Below are 22,789 nucleotides of genomic sequence, written 5' to 3'. Positions count from 1 at the left end.
TACTCATTTTTGACACTGACTAGTTTTCATAGCTCCAAAATGTACTGATAATGCTTCTATCACTTTTCTGTCATTCTCTGTAGTATCACTGTGTATCATTGCAGGAAATTAAATCCTAAGAACAGAAGCATCTTTTTTTTCTCAGCTTTTCTCTTTTCTTTTCGTAATGAAACAGTGCCCCCAAGAGCCTTTATTTAGGAAAGGGCAGTTTAAGAAAACTGAGTCAATTAACGATTCACCAGTATATTAATCTCTAGACATAAAAAATCTGCCACGCATTGCAACAAGAGATGTTGGTTTGAAGGACAGTCAAAAGACAGTTTATTTTGGTTTTCTTATTTTATGCCCAATAATAGAAAGTTAACTAAAAGACTAAATTCTTCTTGGAGACCTCTGCCTGCAGAGGACATCTTTGCTGGCATTCTGAAGAAAGGGAGGATGCGCTTGCCTGCTAAGGCTGCAGAGCATTGCTTCTTAGTGAGTTTTTTTATTGCTGGGTTGGTTTTGTCTTTTGCCGGTTGACATCAGGACAGCTGGCAGTGGTCCAGGAGGCAGCGGCAAGCACTGTTTTTTTGTGGGGATAAGCAGAGAAGAAAGATAGCATGAAGTGAAGAAGAACAAAGAGAGTAAACAAGGAAGAGCTTTAGCTACAGCAGAGTTATAAAATAAACATAATGAGCATATTAGGCATTTTTCCTAAACTACATGCAATACACACGAAAATAATCATGAATAGCCCCAAAATCTCAGAGAGGCAGATTTTTAAAGTGTTGAGAGTTGTCACTACTTTTTCTGAGCAATACACAACAGTTGGTTGACAGCATTGTGACTGTTGAAAAACTGAGGAATCATCATTGCAGCATCTAGTAGATTCATCATCCTTAATGGAGGAATTTTTTTAAAAATTCAGAAAGGAAAAAATGTCTGTTTATCTGTCAATGAGCCTTTACATTCAGAGAGATCATGAGGGAGAGGGGAAGGGTAAGAGAGAAAAAGACGGCTTGAAAACGGGAAGGGAAAAATCCCTTCATTAATCATTACATGCAGTGTAGAATTGAATTTAATCTACTATTAGCACCACAGAGCACAAGAAAAGTCATAAGTAAAATAGAAAGAAAAGGGTGGGTTTGTGGGAAAATTAATTACTGGCTTCAGTCTGCAAACTAGCATTGTAATTGTATTTAATTATAATCCAAAACTGTATGCAGATTACTCACTATATACAGACAGGACAATTAGGACTGGGGATCTTCCCAGGAAAGATGATATCCAGTCTCATCTGGCTGCTTGACTATATTGATGTAGTTATCTAAGGACAAGTAGCAATTTTAATGGCTAAGTAAAAGGGTGCCTATCAGAGTAATGCTACAAGTTTTGCGTGGGCACTAAACATTTAGCTCTGATTAGCTCATTGCTGGCAGTGGCAAAAGAAAAGAAAAGAAAGGGAGGGAAAAGGACTGGGAATTGTGGCTGATGGGCTGAGGTTGGGTTTGTGAGAGGAACAGCCAGGAGAAGCAGGCATGGCCCCTTATTTCTCCATAATGGTTGGTCTTCTCATGGGGTAACAGATCTTACCAGAAAGGAAAGCAAGAAAAAGATTCCTATCAATGAACTCCACACAAATGAAAACTATTCCAAAATAATTTAAAATGAAGGGTAACAGGATCTGCTTCACACAGCAGTAACCCTGTACAGCAGTGACAAATTAAAATCCATGAAACGGGAAGGAAGAACTCCCTGTCCTGGCAGACAGTCTTCTCATCAGTCTCATATACCGCAGTCACTGACATGAGCTTTGCAGCATGCTGTGATGTTTAGCAGTACAGGCTATTTCACACCGAAGCTGAGGAGCTGGGGCTGTGTAAATGCAAGTCTATCAAAGTCACATGTTCATGCACTTCAGCTGATTTTCACTGCGCAGCTGAGGCACCTTCTGGCTTCAGCAGGGTCCTCTGCCACTTGCTGAGCTGGTGACCCCCCTGCTTTGCGCACTCCTTTTTACTCACTGCTGGTTCAAGGCAGCTGCCTCTTCCACAAACAAAATCTTTTCCCCTCCAATATTTCTTACGCCACTCTGATGCCCTAATATTGTCTAGCCCTGAAAAACATTGACCACAAACAGAATTTTGGGTAATTCTATGTCTTTCTCGCTGTCCCATTGCTTAGGTTGGCCCTAAGTAGAGATTTATAAGTGAAATTTTAAAAAGTACCTATGAAAATAATTGCTTTAAATAATTTTAAATAATCTGTCACAGGAACAGCTCAGGACTTCATCCACCACAGAAGCAGGAAATACAAATAGTAGGCATGGTCTCCCAAAATAGCCTGCTAATAGCTAATAGCTCTCTTTAGCAGAGTGATCTAGTTTTCTCAGGTTATCTCAATTTAAACAACAGGTGATTTCCATCCAGATTCTAGGCCACTGAAAGCTTTAGAAGTCAAAGCCAGTACTTTGAACTCTACCTGGCCACTGTGCAGAGCATTTCAGACAGATAAATAGGCGTAAAGGGATTGTGATGTGATAAGGTCTGTGCCAGACCAGTAGTGCAGTAAACTAGATGATGTTGTGCAGCAGGCCAGAATGTGGTTATTTCTGAGTTGTACAGATCTATGTGAACAAAGATAAGTATAAGAAAGAGAAAGTACTATAAAACACACATACAAGAACTAAATCATAACATTTCTAGATACTCCCAACCTACAAGGAATAAACTACGCTCTCAGTCGTGGGGGCAGCAGCAAAATTAAGCTTAACTCCATGACATGTATCTTTGTTCTCTGCATAGGAGATGTCTAGATACTGCAGCTTCCCTCAGCTTCATTACAGATTCACTAAATATTTTTACAGGGAATTATAAACTGATTTTGGATCAGAGAGTGTGTCCATTCTTTATCTCACTGCATCTAATAATTATTCCTTGTTGTATTAGAATTACAACTAATTAGATTCCCTAATAATAATAAAAGAAACATGCTGTAATTTATCTGTCAAATGCATCTATGTAAGCAATCTTTTAAAGTCTATACTGGCTTCTCAAATAAATGAAAATAAAGATCTACTCTCTTAATCACTGTTTTATGGAACTTCATAGCTTTGACACCACACATCTAGTTTTTCCAGTCTGATTGCCTCACAGCAGGTACCTTGGGTGGAAGAATAAACTCTACTTTGATAAAATAAAACAAGTACTCTTTAAATGTTTAGGTGCCTTGTGTTAGTTACAGACACTTTGGGGTGATTTGCTTGTGTTTTGTGCTTGTTGTAAGCACAGGAAAGTTGTAGTATGTCTAATCAGCATGCCTTTTCACTAGACATTCAGTGCATTATCTGCAATTCAGTGGATTTATTTTGTTCTGATTAATATGATGACAGATTTCTGAGCCTTAGGAAATGTTTCACTATCTAACACAAGTTATAAAAATAACTTGATGCATTTATTTTCTAGCATTTAAAATTCAGCATTTGCCTTTAACTGGAAGTTTGTTCTTTTTATTATTAACCCAGTCAAATATGAAACTTGAACAGGTGTATTAATGAGTACAACATTTCATTTCCCAGTGCAGCAAATAGTTTCTCTTGAAATTTCTTGCCCCTGACAACTGTAGTCAACATTTGCCAGCTTGAGTTGACAATACCAAAATGTGATCCCACACAGCCCATCACTTGCTGGTGGAGGAATGATCTGCAAGTGCGTATGTACTGTTACTCCTGCTTGAAACTATTATTTAGTTGGAGTATGTGTCTGTGGGAGAGGAGGTCTGTTTTTCTGTTGTTTTTTTGGGTTGGGTTTTTTTTTTAGCAATATTTGTAACCAATTTCCCCGTCTATAGGAGAAATTTCTACTTCAAATTAGAAGTAATTTCAACTGCAAATGAAGGCACTGATTTTTCCTTTTCGTGATTTGATTTCTGTGTAACAGTAAACTCACCAAAGAGAAAATGTTGTGGAAGAAAAGAAGATAACGGATGGTTTTTAACTGGGGTAGAGTGAATTTTACAAAACATGGGAGAAAGGTGACTTCTGTTCAGAAGCCTCTCTACTCATTAGCAGGTGGCTGTGGTTTAATGATTCTACTGTGGTCCAAAGAAGGAATCAAATTAGACGTTGTGTGAAGCTGTCATTACTCTCTGTGTTTCTCTGTTTAGTTCCAGCTTAAAGCATGTCATTCCTTTCACAGCAGCCCCTCAGATAACTGTATCTCATCCTTTCCACATCAAAGTGCTGTCAGCACTTTTATAATGTAAAAAGGACACAGAGATAATTTTACAATACATTCTCTTCAAACAGCATTGACTTGTACACTTACAATATTTCTTTTTAGTCTGGGATTTGCAAAAGAAGATGCACTAAAATGAGTAGCATCTTAAAACTGAATAAAACCAGGATCAAAAATATCTATTTAAAATTGGACCAATGCACTTCTGTGGGGATGGTGGGGATTTCAGAAAGTCAGTTCTTCTCAAGTGCTGTCTGAATTATATTTCAGTCAATAAGAACCATCATGAGTGTGGGAAACATGTCTATTCTTTGAAAAACATAGATCATCTCTTTTTATTTACTAGCTGAAAAAATACGATACCTCAAAATGTCTTTAGTGAAATATATAGTAAATCAGATCCCAATCCCAACATCAAAGGCATAGCCCCAGCTACTAACCAGCGTGTAGACAGCTGGGCTTGCTCTGTTGACCTTATTGCTCTATGACAAAGTAAAGAAGAAAAAAAAAAATAATACAGGAAGAAAGGAGTGAAAGGCAGCAGAAAGACAGAAGTTTGTAGGATTGGCTTTGACTTTGTGGACTATCTTTAAATCCGCTCTGCCAAGAACTGTGCTTTCTTCATAGATGCTCATTATGAAGCTATGCATACATAATTTGTAAACGTTTCATATTTTATTTCCTAGCTGTGTTTGTCATACACCAGCATCTACAGAAGAGGTTGTCACAGAACTGAGCAATGATAGGATAGGGAACAGAAATGTGAAAAGCTGATAGATGAACTTCAAAAGGGAAGGCAGCCTGTGTGTTGGCAAGCAGGTGAGCAATTTATGTGGTTCATCTGCCCATCTCCCGTTTTAGGTATTCTCAACAGCTGGGCTTGGAAGTAACATGATGTAGGACTTTGCCTTTTTCACTTGGTAGAAAGATAGAGGTTTTGGATCTTACTATGCTGTTGGAGCTGAACTGTGCTTACTACAGTCAGTTTTTTTGAAAAGAACAACATACTTAGGTTTTCTGAGATTCTTCCTGCTGTTTTCTACATAGGCAAGTAATAATGTAACAAGCTCTGGAGTTTCAGGTGGATGTGGTATACCATTCTCAGGAAGAGCTGGGGATCTCGGCCATGCGATGGCAGTTGAAGGCAATAGAACACAGAGGAAGAATTCTGGACAGGACAGGCCTAGCTACTGCCACACAAAGGATAAGGCTTGGTCAGCAGGCAGGAATTGCATGTTTCTTTTACAGAGAAATTCTAGAACTTTGATTTTATCTCAGATTTCAAAGAATTCAGATTTTTTTTTTTTTTTTACAACAGGGAATGGAACTACAAATCAATAAATAATTACCAAATTATTGCATTTAATTTTCAAGGTTATAATACAATATTAAATTTTTTTTTTTTTCAAGATAAAAAAGCAAAGCATTACTGTGAAGTAAGGTGAACATGTTCCCATGAAAGCATAAAGTTCAGTGAGAGGAAGAGAAAAGTGAATATTTGGATAACTCATTTTTTGAACTTGAACGCACAACCATTCTGAAATCATGGGAATAAACGTTTAGATCTATATATAGTATGTTTGTAAGATCCATCTCTATCTAAATACTGATCACCTTTCTCTCAGAATTATGAAAGATTTCTCAGGTATATTGTGAAGCATTTGCACTCAAAACTATTTCTTCCTCCCTCAGTCATCTTTTGCTTCCTTAACTTATTAGCATATGACTGTCACTAGCATATGACTGTCACTTGGCTTTTCATGAGTGCGAAAGGACAAACACTTAATGTTTCATCTTACACAGAGGTCACAAACTGATCTCAGTTAATGTCAATGTAAATCTGGAGAAACTCAGTTGAGCTCAATGGACTTACTCAGGCCTGAAATCAATTATTACTCTGGTGTGAGATGGAGCCCAGCTCATTGGCCCAGTTCTGGCATTGAGATGCAAATGGCAACCGCGTGGAATAGCAGAGCATTGCCCAGGCATCTCAGAGCCAGCCCTGGCCACCCAGTGCTCCCTGGCACTACTTGTGCAGAACAGGCGAGCAACAATGCTGGGGCGTGCCTGGGTGCTGCATCCCATGTAGCTACATGGCCAAGGAGCAAACAGGGAGAGATTCAATAGAAGTCAGTAATTGTTATGCAGCCATGCAAGAATAGAAACAAAATGCAGCTCAAATGCTCCTCCCCCAGCCCAGCCCCCATGATTATGCTTCCAATAACCACAGTAGTAACTATGGTGCCCATTTTTCCATTTCAGTCTCTGGCATCTGTGGGCACTGGCACTGAAACAGACCCCGGTGGGATGCCTGGAAGGCAGTGCTGTGCCAGGTTAGTGATGGGATATATCAGTTTAGATAAACTGATGCTTCCTGACACCCACCCTGGGAGAGCCACCTTGTAGGAACAGGCTGCAAGCACACACCACGAAGTTGTTTTCCATCTCCTTCCTGTGTCTTGCCTCCTACTGCCAACCAACAAGCAATTAAGAACATGAAGTAATACATTGTACCAGTTCAAAAATTACACTTCTCACCCTATGTGTGTCATTATATCACTTTTAAAACAAGGAATTTAACCCAAAGGTGCACATATCTCCTATTAGTGGCTGAGTCTCAGTTCTCACAGAGGTACCCCAGTAGCACAATGGGATACTCCAGGGGTAGGGATCTGCAGACACTCTTGAAATCCCTTCCCCAGGGAGCCTGCTTTCTAGCTTGCATTAGCTTTAATAAAAGGCAGAGGTGCTTAAGGGTTTTGTTTCTTTTGCCATATCAGTATTTTCCCATATAGTGACTATTATTCTATATAAAACAGAATAACATTGAAATAGATTTTTTTATCCTTGGTGATATTTATCCATTGGCGACTTTTTCCCTCTGGTAGCTGATGTAAGTAAATGTGAAGAGCAGAAGTATTGATTAGGCAGCTAATTCTGAAAGAAAAGAATGACATAAAATTTAACAAGCAAACCCTAATCCTCCATTTCTTTTTGTTCAGTTTTTATTACCATTATTTAGTGCAGTTTACCTGTCTGCAGTTGTTATGCTACAATTGACAAATCTGTTAAAAAAGAGTAAATCACAGAATGGTTTGGGTTGGAAGGGACCTTAAAGATCATCTAGTTAATATATAATAAATAAACACATAAAACCTTGATAAACCCCTTGATGTATGACAATCATAGGATAAAGGCTCATTTGGAAGGGATCAACAATGAATGTTAAAGAATTGCTTGATTTTTAATAACGAAGCTTTCTTTTTCCCCATGTAACTCCCTACTTCAAGCTCCGTATGACTTTTCAAGCTGTGGTCATACCCCCACGATATTGATATGCTGCTACTAAAACTGAGGGTGGTCATTTTCTTCATTCATAGCACTTCTAGACAACCTGGAATATATAACTATGTTCTGCCCACTAGTTATGTAAAAAATATTCATTGTAAATGCAAAAGAGAAAGCTTCCAACTCCTTTATTATCACCTCTTCATTAAGCTCTTGCAGTTTAAAGATTTAACATGGAGTACAAAGATACCAAATTAAAACCAGTGTTTCAGGCAACATCCTGTTTTGGTGAGAATTACATATCTTTGCTGAATATAGATCTCAGAGCTGATGAGAATCAGGATAAGAAATGATCCCCTCTGCTCCAGCCCTCAGTCCCTGAAACATCCGGAGGGGTCTCTGGTCAAAGGCTGAGGAGGGCAGGGATTTGTCACTCTACTTGGTTAAAGCTCCAGACGTAAGAAGGAAGGTAGTTACTAGAGCTTCTGAGAACTGAAAAGTGGTTGGGGCCAATAGGTCAAAACAAAGGAATTTTCTTCACATCAGTATTACAGAATGAAATTACATGAATTAGTAAAGAACGATACTGAGAGAACTGAAGATAGATAGAAAGTGTTATGTTTCTAGTTATGGGGTGTGAGAGGCTGCATCACAGTCATGCGTGCAGTAGATGTTGTCACGCTGTGGGCCATATGCTTTTAAGTTTCTCAGGAATTAATAAAGTCATGACTCTGCTTCTTCCAACCTCCCCCACAGGTCAGCCAAATTATGGGGTGTGTTGCCCTGGTGTGCTCTCTCACAGTTGTGATACTTTGAAAATCAAGTCTAAACACATCTTCTTCTCACAGGGAACACATAATAATTCTACCAAAAAATATCAAGACAGACTGCTTAGAGATGCAAATATCCTAGCTGTGACTAGTGAGCTAATCGGACTGCGTAGGAGGCATACAAGTGGAATTCCAGTTTTATATATGGGTACACACTAAATAGTTCTTAGGTATTGTGATCTAGGTAACCTCCCTGCTGCAGAGCTTCAATCCATCAATCACCTACCAGATCTATAGCATTTATTTTCTCTTGCTAGCCACAAATCTGAGACAGTCCTGATACATGTCAGTCAAACTTCCAGAAAATATCGTTCATCATCCTCACTGCTGAGTGTATTGACCGTATACACAATTAAGTGATAGGCTGATTAGTTATTTATCTAGGGCTCTTGTAGTGGTTAGAAGTAAGAAATAAATACTGCATTTAGGGTCTGATGCTTCCCAAGATGCAGAGTCACCTTATTTTCTGTAGACTTCAGTGAGGAACGGAGGACAAAAGCCACTCATAGAATGGTGTCTTTGGGGAGAATTGTTGTCTCATGATAGCCAGCAGAGCTACACTGGCAGTGGGGACAGCTTCTGCGCTCACTATACATCTAATATCACTCTAGTGACATTACTCAGAATATTACATAGTGCTAGCATGTTGGAATAGAAGGGCATTACTATCACCAAATTCTGCACTTGCACTTGCTGAAATAAAAGCCATGATGGAATATATATATATAAATTCATTTTCTCTGTTACTATGGTGATTAGTATTAAAAGGTACTATAACAAACACAATGAGTAATAATTATTCCATGCAAAAAACAGACAAACAAACCCCTTGCTCTAGTTCCCTTGAAATGTCAAGCAATTCTGACTGAAACAGGAACTATCTGCTAAGAACACTGGATTGATATGATGAAGCTGGGGGGTGTCTGCTTTGTAGAAATAAAACTAATGAATTAACAAAAAACCCCAACACTGATATAAGCTTGCTTTATTAAATTAGCTTCTATGAGAAATCACTGAAAAAAAGAGGCTTTTACCATTATCATTTTTTTTTTTTTTTAACTGAAGTATGCTCATGGTGTTAAAAGAGTGAATGTATAAAAGCAGTGAATTGTAGACTCTTTAATGTTGACCTCCTTTGATAACGCAGCTTTGGCATAGCCTCTGCTTTTAAATGAGAGCACTCAGCTTGTAGTGCTGGCTTAAATTCACCGTATGGCTAGCGAGCTTCAGCAGGTTTAGTGCTTCTCTACTTTAGACCTGTATAGCTTTTTCCTCCCCAAAGTAGTAAATTATTTATAAAGCACCAACCTTTTTTAACCTAGCTTCTGACAGGCTGGGATTTTTCCAGTCTCAGTTGAAACTGTCTAAATAATTTATCAAGTATTCTTTCAAAGTACAATGAATTCTGAAACCTAAGAAATGTTAAATGAGATTCTTTGCCCTTCTAGTGTGAGTGGGTTACTAAGGTTAAGCTAATATTTTCTTTGAACTTTTCTCAGTCCTGTTTTCTTCCATTGTACAGAGTTCCCTTTTTCTCTCCTACCATCTATGTATTCATTTTCATGACATTTTCTATTTATCAGACTTTTCGTTTGTGTTTCTTTATGTCTTGCTAATTCTTCCCTTACTGATGTCTTCCTATACCTCATCTTAGTTACAGAAGACAGCTGTCTCTTTAAGTGGTCCTTGGGATAGAGAAACCATTGATTTCTGTGTTCCAAGCTGTACAGACAGTATCAGTCCAGCCAAATGTCCTCAATGTTTTCAGCCCAGCCTCAAATTCAACAAAACCTTCTCCCATTCCCATAAAGAAAACAGTTATGAATCATAGAATCATAGAATAGTTTGGGTTAGAAGGGATCTTTAAAGGTCATCTGGTACAACCCCCTGGCAATGAGCAGGGACATCTTCAACTAGACCAGGTTGCTCAGAGCCTCCTTCAGCCTGACCTTGGATGTTTACAGGGATGGGGCATCTACCACCACTCTGGGCAACCCGTGCTAGTGTTTCAGCACCCTCATCATAAAGAATTTCTTCCTTATGTCCAATCTAAACCTAGCCTCTTTCAGTTTAAAGCCATTACCCTTGTCCAATTGCTACAGGCCCTACTAGAAAGTCTGTCCCAAGTATTAAATAGTCTTGAGATCTTTGGTAAAGATGAGCATAAAGAAGTTTAAAACTTTGATAATTATATCTAAAAAAAAAAACCCAACAAAAAAACCTCCACCCAGACCCTAAGACTGGGACTATAAACAGAAGAAAACAACAACAAACCAGCCCAAAATGACTGGGGCTATTCCAGATTTTCCAGTGAGTGTTTTAATATTTTAAAAATTTAATCTTTTTAAAAGCTGGTTTTAGAGGACTTGACCTGCATGGATCCCCATATCAGAGAAGAAATAGTGCCCAGGCATGATATTGCAGGAAACAGTAAGAAAAAGCAGTAGGTATAGGGGTAAACCAGTAGCTACAAAATGGAATAATCCCTATTTTCTTTGTCTCCTTTGTTTTATTATGATGGCATACAGCATTTTTCAGAGATTTTGCAAGGTAACTTGTTCCCCCCCCTTCATCTTAACTTTTGTTTCTGTCACAGTCTGAATAAATGCCTTACAAAAACTGCCCAGTGCTCACTACAGTCAATTTCCTGCCACTTTCTGCTGTCCTAAACCCACAACCTGTGGGATCCACTGTTTGGTCCCACTTTTTCTTGAATAAGAATGGTAGGATAGGATTGGAAATTAAAACCAAAATGAAATAAAACAAAAACAAAAGCACACAACAAAAAAAGGGGATGCAGAGAGCAAACTAACCAGCAGGTAATCAATCTCCTTAAAATTATTCTTTGCAAATTACAGGTATATTGCAAAATTTTTTATTTTATGCTTGCTGGATTTTGCCATCTTCTGACTTACAGGGAATTCCTTTTCTGAAGGTTTCCTTACACAAAACTACATTCTAGCCCTAATTCTTAAAAATAAATTTGTTACATCATAACCTTGGGTTATTATTTCACCATGTACAGTAAAAACATTGGGCAAGAATAAAGCTTTGATCTTATTTGGAAATAAGTTTTTCAAATGTATGGATACCATGATATTATTAAAAATACTTTAAAACTGTATGTGTAACGATTTGTTATTTGATATGCAAATTTGCATTATTTAATGATATCTATTTGTGAATAATAATTTTTTAAAAGTCTATAAAATTTTATTTTCACTCCAGTACTCTAGTTTCCCTTTTATATCTGACAACAGTGTAAAATTTAATTATGAAGAAAGCTTTGTTTTTCACTTAGTAGCTATCCCCAATACAGTATTTTTCTTTTTACAAGAGCATACTTTAATCTCAAGGAACAAGCAAGCTCTGTTCTTTAATTCCGACTTCCCAGTAGATGGTGCTCTAAGTACAGAAACACGCACTTCAACGTGTTCATAAATTTATGTGTGACTTACTTAGACACATTACATGTTCGTTAATTTGCAGCTTTTATGTGTTCATAAAGATTGATGATATCGAGGCACAGTGGACTATGAAAAAATCAAAAAACTAGTGGTTCTTCTGGTCAAAAATTTTGGAAGCTGTTGGCTAATTATTTCCCCTAGTATGCCTATGGCTATAGCACATCATTTAACATCAGTATTTATGGTTTTGGTCACAGATATGCTAACAGCAATTTATTTTCTTGATTGGAGCTTATGCATAATGTTGTTAAATGCCAAAATTTACTGCGCTCCACTTCAGCAAGGTGTAGTAATTTGAATAGGTACCTAGCTATTAAAATATACAATGTATTATATAAAAACATGCACACTCACACAGAAACACAAACTGGATTACACACAAAAATGCTATTAAATAACTATGCATTCACTTGACAGCCCACTCAGATATCTTTACATAAAATATAGTGAAGTACCGTAAAGGAATTACTGTCATGACAATGCCTTCCTTATAGTGCCTTCATGTGAAACGTTTCTTTATAAAGAACGTAAGACAAAGTTATGAATACAGAACTGCATTGGAGAACTTCATCTGTGCCAATTATGTATAATTACTTCAATGCTGTAATTGTTTATATTTTGTATCATCCATTTAAAAAAATGACATTTCAATCTTTCCTTGTTTAAAATGGTTGAAATGCTTATTGTCAAAACACAATATGCAAAGAGAAAAAAATATCTCTAGCAAAATTTCAACCGGAAAGGTTACTATCCTAAGCAAAAAGAGCTGGGCTTAAAAATGTTGTATGTATTCTAACATATAGTTGCCTTTGAGTGCCTTATCAGCAACACAGCATGTTCAATCTATGTGGAAAAACTTTTAGATTAGAATGAAGTGGGTGCACAGCACAACAACAGTGTTAACTTGTTTGAAGACACCTTGTGTTTGCATCGGTGGCAAAGCTGACTGATGCTAATTCTTTCAAACCCATGAATAGTAAGTTTGAAATGTGTACTAAATTGGAAGACTGATGTTTGCAGCAGAACGTTGATGTGCAAGATTATTGTTAGTTTTATTTTCCTTTGTTGATAATATTAAAATATTTCATGTATACGTTTATCTCAGTCTCTGAATGTAGGTATCGCAATGACAGCTTTAATGGGAGCAGACTTGGCCACCCTGCTGTGACAGACTAGTGAATAATGCTATTTGAATCTTTCATGTATTGACTTTCTAACTCTTTAAAATACATACAGCTACAGACACAAAAGATATCGAAGCTCTGTTTAATAAACAATTTAACAGGATTCTGATCTTCATTAATAAATTAAAGAATATATTTACTTATATGAATGCCTGACCTGAATGCCTAAATTTCTTCTTTGCCTCTATATTTACTTGCTATAAAAAAATCCCTTAATCTTTTGTCTTGAGATAACTTTTATAAGGATCGTTGAAAGTGACATGTTTTGTGAATTCATACAAGGATTATTTATTTTCTTTGATGTTTTTCTGCCAATAACATGCTAACTATTTTCTGTACCATCAATTTTTAATTAAAAAAAAATCCTCATTGCTTGATAAAACAATACTTAGGGCATTTAAGAAACGAGGTACCAATACTCTTTTTGTTTCCTGAAAAGCACCAAGAAGGAAAAAAAAAAAAATGTTTGAACCTTTAAGCAATCATTATATGCTGTTTACAGCCTGTTTCTGCCCAAAGAATGAAGACTTGTGTCAATATATGACTACACTGTCTACAGTCATTTCAGGGCACAGGGAAAGGGCTCGCACTAATCAAACAGCAATATTTCCAGTTGCAAGAAAACATAAATCATGACTTGTGCTTCCCCATGACTGCAAATAACAAGATTTTTTTTTTATATATATTATAATATTAGATTATTTTTTTATTTTATTTTGTTGCGCTAAAGCCTTTTGGCTTCAGATTTTCAAAATTTCTGGAACAAACACAATAGGTAATGGTTTTCTTTATTTAAAAATAAATCCACACCTCCAGTTCTCTTAGCTCTGCTGGCAGACCTCTTTTGTGTGTTCAGCTACGTCAGCAGAAAAATTCTGTCTTTGCTTATGTCAGTCAGGAATGTGGTGCAGCTATACCAGCCAAAAAATTCCTTCTGTCAGCACATCTTGAATCTGTACTTGGGCCTCTGCCAGCCAGGCTAGTCTGGCGTAGCTGCAGAGGTAATAACGGCAAGCCTTCAGAGCCATGCTAGCTGAGGACCTACAATGCCAGACCCCAATTTAACCTTTGAACGTCCTATGTGATAAGCAATGATCAGCAACTCCCACATAGGTTTAAACCTGAACTCCTATCCTAAGGATAAAGTCTAAGAGTTTTGTCCTGAGGTATATTACAGCTTCCCTGCAGTATTAGCTGTGCACAGGCGACACTGGCATTGCAGAACCTGCCTGGTACCATTCATGCCAAAGTCCAGCCATTTGTGCAGCGCGAAGGCATGGATTTGCAGCTGGCCATCTTAACTGCTTTCAATGGCTCTCAGAATTCCCAGTCCTAGGAACGCTTTTTCTCTTAACTTCCGTTTCTGTCTTGCTCAGCATGAGAACAATACATTCTGTTAACAACTGTTCTCGTCTTCTACCAACCTGTATCTATCAGGTATCATGCCACCATAAGTTCAAGGGAGGCGAGAGGGGTAGGTCTTGGGATTAGTCCCTGTTTGTACGGTGGGAAAATGCAGCCAAATTACAGCAAAGAGGATGAAAAACAGAGCAAAAGAAGAAAGTAGGAGGAGTGTTGCCCAGGTGGAACTGTGGATGGCAAAATGAACATCTCCCATCCTCACTTCAAATAGATTTTGAGAAAAGCCTATTTCAAACTTTGCTTAAGGCAAAACTGGGATTAAGCCTATCCCTCATTCTGTTTCATTTGTTTGAACGTAAAGCATTCTCAAGCTGGTGTATGATTTTTTTCCAAATAAAAAAAGAAGGAGAGTGAAAAGCATCACCTAAGCTATGACACTGAGTGAAGCCTAGGGCAAAAGCATGCTCCTTGGCACTTTGGGTGGGAGATGGTGCAAATAAGAGGGCTAGCAAACACAGTAATAACTTTTTGTTGGGTCATTAATACTGAGATCTGTGTTTTGAAGAAAACAAAGAGGAGAGAAAGGAGAGCAAACAGCTCATTATCCCAACTGCAAAAAAAGCTTTACACCTTTTGAATAAAGGTCAGCAATAACTCTCTACATGTCTTCACAGCTCTTACCCATTCTGTTTATATGATATTTTAAAACAAAGGATTGGAATAAAATATTTGAAGTTGAACTGAATTGAGGAGACAGACAGTGTTTTAAACTGAAATACAATTAATGTCAAGAATATGGTTTCTGCATGAAACAAAAAAATCAAGCAGAACTGAGTTTATAACTTTTATTTTTTTAGTTGTTTGAACGAGCCCCCCCATCCTTCAGCAGGAAAAGGCTGAGAAAGGGAGAAGTGTTTGAAAGTCAAAATACTACTTTGCACAACTCTAATGTTTTCCATTCTAAGATCTCTAGTGCTCTACAAGCTTAATGTGATTAACTTTATGCTCAGAAAGCAGTTTTACCCATATAAAATAGGTAGGTCTTTACAGGATTAGGGCCTCAATTTGTCCTTAAAGTGGTAAGCAGTGAATATCGCTGCTTTAACAGACAGAGCTGTGTAAATAACAGATACTGTGATTTGCCTGAAGATCTGTCAAAATGAAAATTGTATTTGATTAACCTGAAACAAAACAAAAAAATGCTCACAGTTGCAGCAAACTGCAAGTAACGGAAAGCAGAAAGTGAAAAAAAAAAACCCAAACCTATTAACATAATGAAACATTTCCTTTGATTCAAAAATGAAACATTTCTTTTTTAAAGCTCTTGAAACGTCATTCTTTAGAATAAAATGGAAATCATTTTAAATTACCAGTTAGAATTGAAATAATAATTCTCAGCATGTCAAACTGAAATGTCTACTTTTCTTTGTACACAGCATGACAATTTTCACATGGTAGAAAATGTTCTTTGGTAGGAAGTGTTTTCTGGTGTCTGCGTTACAAAAGGTTAAGTGGAATTTTTGACACATGGCTGTTCATAGTAAAGCATCCTCTCTGAAGGGCTTCTGAGGATTTTCTGAGGGCAGCTGAACCCAGCTTTGCTGCATCCAGTGGCCCTCAGTGTGAAGGCTCTGCATCATGGTATCTGATGAAAGTAGGTAACTTTGGGCAAAGGAATCATAGAATGGTTTGGGTTGGAAGGGACCTTAGAGATCATCTAGTTCACAGCCTTGATACACGTACCTCCAGTGACCAATATGCAAATATCTGTGGTCATGAGAGACCAGTTGCACTGTCATCATTCCCCCCTGTTGCCTAGTCAAGAGAGCAGGGGAGCTTGGCACATTAGCTCTGGTGAACACCAGGACACGTGCTGGACCCAGCTGTCTGTCCTGATGAAGTCCCTGGTTGCGTGCGAGTGCAGGGGCAGGAGGGGATGTGCAATCCAGCAGAAACCTGACATAGAGAGACGTGGGGCAAATAAGGCAATGGTACGGCTGCTTCTAACCAAAGAAAGCATTAACTATAGCACAGTTGTCTTGCTCGTGAGCCCTCAGCAGAGCTGCCATTTGGCCTTAACCAAGGAGGGTGTTTAAGAGTCAGGCCTCACACTGATGGTGCTCAAATACTGGAGAACAAAGAAAAGACAAGCTATGGGGATGACCCACCTAGGGCATGGCCTGCCAGAGGCACACATCAATGGCACTGCTAAGACCACCTGCCCCCCACCCCAGACAGCAGCCACAGTGGCCTGAAGTGGTCTCACTTCTGGACACCGTAAGCTTGTCTCCCCCTCGTGCCTGGGCTGGCCCCATCCCAGTGTAGTTAATACTAATAGAATGCTAATGTATGTTTTAATAAATTATGTTATTGGAAAGGTAAGGAAAAACAGGGTTTACTAACAGCATATATTTTCGTACGTTCAGCTTGATACAAATTAAAAGAAAATCTCTCATCTACTAAAATTGAACATGTAGTGAACTATTTTCTAATGCAAGGTAAGGTTTCTACCATAGAATTTGAATAAATATATGTTAATTTTCTGCTTAAATACATATATGAACAGTACATAGTAAGAAATATCCAGCTGGAGTTGCACTATATGCAGTTGCAAGTTTGAATGTTTATGCATGCCAATAAAAGCAAACAATTTTAGAACAACAATGAAAAGCACAAATGCAAATAAAGATTAAAAGCAGTTATTCAAATCAAGGTTCCATGATTCAGATCTGTGATTTGTATCACTTTGATTTACATGTCAATCCTTCGTGCTTACAGTATTTTCCTTCAGTGCAATTAAGCTCATGAATTTGAGACCATACAGTTGCATTGAGCTGCAAAGATATCTTTCTACTCTCTGATTCCATTTTACTCATCTGTTAATAGAGAATAAAAACTTTTGTCTTTTATGGGTGAAGGTACCATGCAGATGCAAATGATATTATACAAAATGGTAATTGAAATGGTAAAGGAGCAACTTGTTTTAATAAAATGACAATTCAAGACACACGCAAGTGTCCCTGTGTGAATGTTGATTGAAGTGAGGAAAGTTAAGAGTGAATTTTAAGTGCCATAGAAAAATGCATAGGATGTTAAGAGTAAATTAAGAAGTGCACAGACCAAGGGACACAGCTGTCTCAGAAATGGATAAAGAAAGAACTGAAATATTCCTTTAAGGATTTGGGACAAAGCATCTCTCAGTCCTCAATAACAGTGCAGAGCAGGTTGGGGAATAGGCTCAGGGGAACACAGGCATAGTGACACTTCAAAAGACACAGGAACTTGAAAAACTTGAAAATGCAGTTAGCAACAGATTTGAAGACGAGAAAAAAGCAATAGTGAGCACAGCTGAATATGAACTTTGATGTTGAATTACACAAGGTTTAAGAAGAATTAGGGCCTTTAGAAGATACTGTCAGAAATCATGAGGGGTGACTCCAGGGCAGAGCAAAGGCCAAATTCTCCCCTATGGTCCCCATCCCAAAACTGCTGCTGGCAGCTTGCTCTGGTGGAGGCCAGTCCAGGAGAGCCTGGCACACATCAGTGCACAGATGTTCACAGCTTCCAGGATGCACCCACTCTGAGATGTCTAAATGAAGTGAATGACAAAGGTAAAGGAACCAGCGATGTCCTCTCAGGTGCACAAGAACCAGCTTTGAGATACTACTGCTGGCCTTTTTGCAAAGTCTGCATGCCAGGAAGAGGCTTTCAGAGACTACTTTAAGGGTAAATGGTATGGGAAGGATGTGTAGATACTGATACAGAGAATGACAGGTAAGCTGCTAACCCTCTGGATAGGCTATGAAAACTCTCTTTTCCTGTTTTCAGAGGCACTAAAGTTTTGGCAGCAGCCTTTCAACTTTAACTCAAAATTGTGGAAAAGTGGTACATTGGTATGAATTTAGGAGGAGAAGAAAGAACCTGACAAGGTGACTGAAGAAAAGAAGGATGTAGCCTGGCCTTTCTCATGCTGGCAGGGGCATCAGAACTAGCAACAAAGGACTTACCACTACACAGAAGGTACTGCTGAAAATACTATTTGTGAATTCCACTTTTAAAGAAAAGCCTTTTTTTTTTTTTTTTTTTTTTCCAAAATGTGGATGGGAGTGTTTGAGTAGGGCAAAAAACCCCAACATAATGGGGAGAATCTTGGAGTTGCTAATGGACACTCAAAAATAATTTCCAGCATTAACTTGCTAATGTGAGAGGTGACAAGGAAGGAAAGACAATCGACAATCTCACCATCTTCTGGGAGGAGTTCTTTGGCTGAGGCTATTTACTCATGGCAGGGTATGGAAAGCTTACTGAACCTGAGGAGAATGATGTCTCTGTGAAATGATAGATCTTTGTAGCAAGTAGGAATTTAACGCCAAGCAGCAACATATGGCTGCTGGCATCTAAACTCTTCCAGTTGGTCTGCTCCAGATTTTGCACCCCAAAACGGAACAACAACCAGTACAAGAGAAGGGACCATCCCAACTCTTACTGTCTCTCCAGACACTGCCTCAGACAGATGTATCAACACTATCTAAGGGTTCCAGTGTCAAAGGACAGTTTCACTGATAGCTCAATCAATCAAGTCAATCCGTCCTCCCCTCCATGCCTCCTCCCCTTTTGAATTCTCACAATTGCCACTGCTAATGGAGCCTCACTGGTGAAGACAACAGCTGAGAAAACACTGAAGTTTTTGCAGTGCCCAGTTTAAAAAAAGTCAGCTCCTTTGAACTGGAGGAAAGAAAATAATTAAAAAAATCAATAATTTTAATGGGTTCCAACAGAGGAAACTATAGGACACTGAGAAACACTCTGCCTAAGATAAGGCTGTCTTCTCACTTTTCATCATTTTACTGTCTGCTCAACTGGTTGGCAGTTATGATGCTGACAGTTTAATCCTAATTTCCAAATCAGTGTCAACAACTATTTCTTTCTTTGGAAATGATACAGTAAGACCATGAACGACACAGTGCATGATGCCAAACAAGTCTTTTCCTTTTGGCACACCAGGAAAAGAAAAAAAAACAACAACAAAAAATCAACACAAAAATCCCCACCCGAAAATAAAACCACAAGAAAATATATCCACAGCCATTCCTTTTTCCTAGAAAAGAGCAAACCAAACACAGTGTACGAAATCTTTTCCCAGCTAGCGTGGGCAGTTATCACTGTCAGAAGATATGACCAAATTACATTTGATCCCTTTGCTCATTTATGTTACAGATAGTCGTGCTTCTAAGAAATAAACTGGTAAAGTAAAGAAATCCTACTGGATCAATGATTCTGTACCTTTACCTCAATCAAAATAGGTCATCACCGCAGGAAAGGCTAAGGGTACTAACTTTGGTCTGAAATAGAATTAAATTTGCCTTTATTGGGGAAGAAGGATAATACAGAGCACGTCACAATTTTTTATATATAAATGGAATAGGATCAGTGCACTTTTACTTGAAAAGTACTTGTTAGTGTTTCTAAGATTTTAACAGCTCCTAGGGATGTATGAATTTGCTAACTTAAGCAATGATGTCTGCATCAAATGTATACATAGAATGACTGACTTGCTATATGCCCTTTGGGTACAAGGTTTTGTTTGCATAGGGCTGAACTGTGACCTTGGCATGAGCCCAAATGTGTGACTGAAGTAGCTCATTTTATGCTTCTGCATAAAACGTATCTTGGGAAGTAAAACTGCACCTTGTTGCAACCCACTTCATCTTGCAGGCACCATACCTCGTACCAACCTACCCCAGTTGAATGGTTCCCTTTCAGTTCATATCTTTTTTATCTTATATTGCTGTCTGATAGCATAAAAAAACCCTCTTAATTTCAGTATGGATCTTGTGAAGCTTATTAAAAATAGATGCTCATCAACAAAGGCTTGCTTCTGAATGTTTCTGAAAATAAATGTTCTCCATTATTTACCTTGTAAGCCTACTGTGAAACCCCAATCAACAGACTCTTCCCAGCCAGCTTGTGCTACCCTGTCTTGAAGCCAGGGGCTAGGAAGTGTAGAATATCCATGTCTCCCACTGGACTCAGGGAAATCCTGTTGCCTTCAATGTATAACATGTTCTCAGCATCTCACAGGATGTGGTCTTCAAGGATCAGTTCACAAACGTATGTGCTTAAGTTAAGCATATGAGTAGTTCTATTAATGCTGACATACTTAAGGTTAACCATGTATGTAATTGCTTGCAGGGCTGGTTCCTTAATTAGCTACACTCATCCTTTAATCCTCCCTATCTTTTAACCTCTGTACTGTTACATGCCTCAATTTCTTTAATCAGATAATGAACATGAGGGAAGTTGTTATTTACTGTTTATACTTCAACTTTCAACTATACTTATATTTGAACTAAAGAAAAAAAAAAAGACCGTATGTAGAGACGTATTAAGCATGGTAAAAACAAAATACAATGGCATAAAAAGATGTTTGCATCTTTTGAAGAACATCTTAATTTTCTTTTTGCTAAGTAAATGATTTTTCACACTTCCTAAAGTCATGCACGGATTTCTTGGTGAGATTTTTCCTGAAGTTTAAAAATTGTGCATTCTTTAAACTTCCAGGTTTAAAGCCCTATTACACTGCTGTCGTGGTTTAAGCCCAGCCGGGTAACTCGGAACTACGCAGCCACTCGCTTACTCCCCCTTTCTTCCTCCTCCCACTCCTAGAGGGATGGGGACAAGAATCGAAAGAATGTAACTCCCACGGGTTGAGATAAGAGCAGTCCAGTAACTAAGGTATAATACAAAACCACTACTGCTACCACCAATAACAATAATGCTAAGGGAAATAACAAGGGGAGATAATACGATTGCTCACCACCCGCTGACCAATACCCAGCTCTACCTGAGCAGCAATCTCGCCTTCTGGGTAACTCCCTCCAGTTTATATACTGGGCATGATGTGCTGTGGTATGGAAAACCCCTTTGGCCAGTTTGGGTCAGGTGTCCTGTCTCTGCTTCCTCATGGCTTCCCCTCCTCCCTGGCAGAGCATGAGACTGAGAAAGTCCTTGGTCGGAGTAAACATTACTTCGCAAGAGCTGAAAACGTCGGTGTTATCAGCGTTGTTCCCGGGCTGAAAGTCAAAAACACAGCACTGCACCAGCTACTGAGAAGGAGAGAAAATGACTGCTACAGCTGAACCCAGGACAACTGCCAGTGCATCAAATCAAAACTGAAATGCAGCAATGCAAAATACCAGAACAGCCACATTGAAACAAAACCTACCACCACCAAAAAGCCACAAAAAAACCCCAACAGAGTGAAATTCTAGGAACACAAAATAGCATGGGGGCAGGGAGAAGAGGAAGGGAGAAAAAGGGAAACTCAAACAAATCAACCTCTGGCAAAAGTAGTTTTGAAGAGGACGTTTTCCAATTACTGTTTCTCATTAGACGTGTCTGCTGGTTGCACTTGGATGTGCTGGTTGCGCTGCCTGCTTTCTGCCAATCTCTCCTTATCAAGTCTAAGGCTGCCAGGAGGGCAGGAAAGAACATTTGCAGTTGTCAGGTTTCATTGCCTTTTCTATTCCCCTGACCTATTTTTTTTTCCTAATCTTTAAATTTTCTCTTTTTCTTAGTTGAGCACATTAGCATTCCTCCAAATTTTTAATTATTCTCCCTGGTAATTCCCCAGAGCCCTCTGCTTGAACTTTCTTCCTCCACTTGCTTTACCTCTAAGTAATGAGCACCTATACTATACTTTACCAGAGCCTAACCCCCTGTAGTTTTCTTTACTTCATCTGTATGCTGCAAGCTGTCCCTTTTGGAGAGTTGCCTTGCAGTTTGACAACATTGGGAGTCTATTCTTTCTCAGCTGATTTCCCTGTCAGGTTCACTGCTACTGAAAACAGGACTACTGACAGCATACGTTTTGAATCCAGCCATGAAAATTGCTTCATGGTAATCTTTACCAAATGCTGCATTACATGGCACTACATTTGCTACTGGGAATTCTTCTCTCTGTTTGTAAATCTGCTTTTATAACCATATTATTTTGAGCACTTCATTTCATGCCTAGTACTGAAAAAGGAATAAAGTGTCACAGTAAAGCACTAGATGCTTACCTAAAAAGGGGATGCTAGCCTATCCAATTTTTTTATAGTACTGCTCACTTAATATAGTGAATAAGCCCAAGGTCCAATATGATTCCTTCGTAATGTACACTCAACTGTATCACTTTCTTCCTCAAGCCAGTTTGCCATTGAGCCAGAGGTACTCAACCCATCTTCTCATTACTATGATCAATCTTCTCTCTGCTGATCAGAATTTAATCCTATTAAATCACTAGGCTTGCAATAAGAATGTATCATACACACACATGCTTGCCTCAGCAGATTACTATAACTGCCTTTATTTTTGGAACATGCTTTCAAGGCTCCCTTAGGCTAATCCGCACAACCCTGCTGCATGACTGCAGGAAGCTGAGAGCGGCACAGCCTTTC

General features: G+C 38.5%; 1 protein-coding gene across 1 annotated transcript in view; it reads right to left on the bottom strand.

Annotated features, from left to right (window-relative positions):
- Window positions 1–421: 421 nt before the first annotated feature.
- LOC116915267 (collagen alpha-1(III) chain-like) overlaps window positions 422–22,789 on the bottom strand; it is a 232,367-nt gene continuing 209,999 nt past the window's right edge. The window contains exon 4 of the mRNA XM_032919942.1: window positions 422–564. The gene's annotated coding sequence lies outside the window, so the exon portion shown is untranslated. The remainder of the gene's footprint in view (window positions 565–22,789) is intronic.

The sequence above is a fragment of the Strigops habroptila genome, chromosome 5 (genome assembly GCF_004027225.2).
Source record: "Strigops habroptila isolate Jane chromosome 5, bStrHab1.2.pri, whole genome shotgun sequence".
In the NCBI taxonomy this organism is placed as follows: Eukaryota; Metazoa; Chordata; class Aves; order Psittaciformes; family Psittacidae; genus Strigops; species Strigops habroptila.
The sequence above is the reverse complement of the archived record's forward strand: the minus strand, read 5'-3'. Positions and strand labels throughout refer to the sequence as shown.